A 4,751-nucleotide genomic window follows, 5' to 3' on the forward strand; every position below is an offset into this window, starting at 1 on the left:
AACCCTAACCCTAACCCTAACCCTAACCCTAACCCTAACTAACCCTAACCCTAACCTAACCCTAACCCTAACCCTAACCCTAACCCTAACCCTAACCCTAACCCTAACCCTAACCTAACCCTAACCCTAACCCTAACCCTAACCCTAACCCTAACCCTAACCCTAACTCTAACCCTAACCCTAACCCTAACCCTAACCCTAACCCTAACCCTAACCCTAACCTAACCTAACCCTAACCCTAACCCTAACCCTAACCTAACCCTAACCCTAACCCTAACCCTAACCCTAACCCTAACCCTAACCCTAACCCTATATCCTAACCCTAACCTAACCCTAACCCTAACCCTAACCCTATATCCTAACCCTAACCTCTAACCCTAATCCTAACCCTAACCCACTCTAACCCTAACATTCCTAAAAACCAGAAACAGCAACCAAAAAAACAGTCAATAACACTACAATGTGTTTTTCTAAGACGAAACAAAACGTTATCAATCCCAAATTGGAAACTACCTTAAAGAACAGATTAACTTTCGAAACTAGCCTCCGACCCAAAACTGGAATTCACAGTTCCTCCACCCTCACAAACATGCGCCAGCCCGTGCCTTTCCTCGTTCTCCCTACTTTAAACCACACAATCTGGTGAGATTGTGATGGGGGGAGTTCGTTGTAAACCCAAAAAACCTAACCCTAACCCTAACCCTAACCCACACTCTAACCCTAACTCCACCCAACTCCAACCCAAGTACTACCCATCCAAAACACAAGTCCAACTTAACCATAGGAGAACCACATATTTGCATATATATGTATATATAGTAGAGTGCAATACCGTATCTCGACGCCTGGTGGCGTTAGAGCTCCCAAACTGAGTTCAATCAACTCCCCGCCCACTAATTAGTATATATACCAAGTTTCAACAATCTATGACCTATAGAACCCAAGATATACAGGATAAGAAGGATCAGTCATTGACTCATCCCCGGTATTGGACCCTATATCCTAACCCTAACCCTAACCCTAACCCTAACCTAACCCTAACCCTAACCCTAACCCTAACCCTATATCCTAACCCTAACCTAACCCTAACCCTAACCCTAACCCTATATCCTAACCCTAACCTCTAACCCTAATCCTAACCCTAACCCACTCTAACCCTAACATTCCTAAAAACCAGAAACAGCAACCAAAAAAACAGTCAATAACACTACAATGTGTTTTTCTAAGACGAAACAAAACGTTATCAATCCCAAATTGGAAACTACCTTAAAGAACAGATTAACTTTCGAAACTAGCCTCCGACCCAAAACTGGAATTCACAGTTCCTCCACCCTCACAAACATGCGCCAGCCCGTGCCTTTCCTCGTTCTCCCTACTTTAAACCACACAATCTGGTGAGATTGTGATGGGGGGAGTTCGTTGTAAACCCAAAAAACCTAACCCTAACCCTAACCCTAACCCACACTCTAACCCTAACTCCACCCAACTCCAACCCAAGTACTACCCATCCAAAACACAAGTCCAACTTAACCATAGGAGAACCACATATTTGCATATATATGTATATATAGTAGAGTGCAATACCGTATCTCGACGCCTGGTGGCGTTAGAGCTCCCAAACTGAGTTCAATCAACTCCCCGCCCACTAATTAGTATATATACCAAGTTTCAACAATCTATGACCTATAGAACCCAAGATATACAGGATAAGAAGGATCAGTCATTGACTCATCCCCGGTATTGGACCCTATATCCTAACCCTAACTCTAACCCTAACCCTAACCCTAACCCTAACCCTAACCTACTCTAACCCTAACCCTAACCCTAACCCTAACCTAACCCTAACCCTAACCCTAACCCTAACCTAACCCTAACCCTAACCCTAACCCTAACCCTAACCTAACCCTAACCCTAACACTAACCCTAACCCTAACCCTAACCCTAACCTAACCTAACCCTAACTCTAACCCTAACCCTAACCCTAACCCTAACCTTAACCTAACCCTAACCTTAACCTTAACCTAACTCTAACCCTAACCTTAACCTTAACCTTAACCTAACCCTAACCTAACTCTAACCCTACTCAGAATAGCCCGACCTAAACTTACCCAAAACCTATCCGTCACAGACCTATCGACTAGATTCCCAATCGATTAAACTCCAACCCAACTCTTACGCTAAATCTACTCGTCATAGTCCTACCGACAAGCAATCTCGCAAATGTATACCGTAATACTTTAATGCTGGAGGGAGTGCGATGCTGGATCAGGATTATCGGGCCGTGGCCTTTGGGCCTTCGGCTCGGTTCGCTGGTCCAGAGCAAGTTCAGATCGGAAACTTCGCATTCCTAAAAACCAGAAACAGCAACCAAAAAAACAGTCAATAACACTACAATGCGTTTTTCTAAGAAGAAACAAAACGTTATCAATCCCAAATTGGAAACTACCTTAAAGAACAGATTAACTTTCGAAACTAGCCTCCAACCCAGAACTGGAATTCACAGTTCCTCCACCCTCACAAACATGCGCCGGCCCGTGCCTTTCCTCGTTCTCCCTACTTTAAACCACACAATCTGGTGAGATTGTGATGGGGGGAGTTCGTTGTAAACCCAAAAAACCTAACCCTAACCCTAACCTGAGATGGTTATCTGGGGGGAGGCGTTGCTTTTCTCCACCTAACTAACCCTATATCCTAGCCCTATATCCTAGCCCTAGCCCAACACCTACCCTTAACTAACCAACCAAAACCACCAAAAACAACTCAAAACCACTTGAAACCACACAAAACCTGCATAAAACCAACCAAGACCACATGAAACACAACAAAAAACAACAGGAAATAACCAAAACCACAGACTAATACAAAAAAACAGCAGCAAACCAACCAAAATCAAGTTATACACAAAAAAATAAGATCGCTCCGGAGCGATCCATAGTTTTGGACACATAACCTAACCCTAACCCTAACTCTAACTCTAACCCTAACCCTAACCCTAACCTATCCCTGGACCTGCGACTTACCTGAACCTAGCCCTCACAGGAGTAGCCCGGATTCTAAGACGACATACCTAAACCTAACCGTCACAGGAGGGGAAATTAGTTTGTAGGCAATTGGGCTATCCCTGGACCTGCGACTTACCTAAACCTAGCCCTCACAGGAGTAGCCCGGATTCTAAGACGATGGAACACCGGCGACATACCTAAACCTATAACCGTCACAGGAGGAGAAATTAGTTGGGGAGAAATTAAGCTATCCCTGGACCTGCGACTTACCTAAACCTAGCCTTCACAGGAGTAGCCCGGATTCTAGGACGATGGGGACTACCCTTGGACGGGCTATGTACTTAAATCTACCATTACAGGAGGGAGATTAATTCGGGGGAGATTTAATTCGGAAGATTAATTCGGAGGAGCTTTTTGAAGCACTCGTTAATATCTACAGGTTGAAGGGGAGGGGGATGATAAGGTAGCCTTTAGGAGAAGAAACCAATTGTGATTCAAGAAAAGAACAAGAACCATTACTGGTTTGTTTTGGAGAAAAAGGTAAAACCAGCGTTGTGGGTGGATCAGCCTCATCAAAAACATGCGCCGGCCAGTGCACTTCTGCGTCCTCCCTATTCCAAACTGGATAGCCGTGAGACGGTTAGCTGGGGGGAGGCGTTGCTTTTCTCCACCTAACTCTAATTCGTTGTAAACCCAAAAAACCTAACCTAACCCTAACTTAACTCCCTCGGACTCTAACCCCCTCGGGTTTTTATAATGTTTGACATGTTTTTATTTTATGTGGCTATAATCAAGATTTTCTTCAGAAAAATAGATACTGTTGTCTTCTGCATTGCATTTTCTCATTACTCGTTAAACTACAGGTTTAATATAAAACAGCAGTAACACGTATTTCATTATATTCTGCGCTGAAGGTTCAGAAACACTTTCATCATTTGTGAGTCTCTTCTCAGTCTTTCATATTTCAGATGTGTGTCAATTCTACTGAAATATTATCTTATTCTGAAATATTCATCTTCCAAGACAGTGTATCCTGATTCCTGAATGCCTAATCTTTTAGTTTTGATGGCATAAGACACTGTAAATGATTGTTTTTTGTTTCATGTACACTAGGATTTGCAGCAGAAGAGCTGAAAGTGTCCTGGAGCAGCTCATCATGCAGAGTTTGTTATTCATAAGGACGGGAAGAACATCAAGAACTGCCTGCGGACGTGTTAAATTATACCACAGTGTTGATTTTGACTGAAACTGGATCAGTGCTTTTCAGTGTGTGGTTTGTCATCCGTCCTGTACAGAATTGCCATGTATTTCAGCAAACAGTGTTCGCCCCTGTCGTCCACAAGTATCTGTCTAAATCCTTCCCAGGCTTTTTATTTCTAAAATAGTATTCTATATCTACAATTATATAAAGAAAACAACCATGCATTTTTGATGAATATTTGAATGTTTTGTAAATGTATACAAGAAATACAGATGCTTGCAAAGAAGGTGTACGTCAATGTTTGTTCAAATGCTGTTTTCTCATACTTCATCAAATGAAAATGTACACATTGGGCCTTACAAAACATGAGCAAAACAAATTTCCATATAAAACGTTGAAAAATCCATTCTATCCCATTGAAATAAATGCAACAATTTAGAAGTCAATTAGAAATTCATTCTGCTCTTTAATGAAAAAGCCCTTTTTTTTTTTTACTGTGAAGCACAAACTTATGTGTAAATGCAATGTAATGTAGGAAATTGCCAACA

The sequence above is a fragment of the Ctenopharyngodon idella genome, chromosome 2, assembly GCF_019924925.1.
Source record: "Ctenopharyngodon idella isolate HZGC_01 chromosome 2, HZGC01, whole genome shotgun sequence".
Lineage (NCBI taxonomy): Eukaryota > Metazoa > Chordata > Actinopteri > Cypriniformes > Xenocyprididae > Ctenopharyngodon > Ctenopharyngodon idella.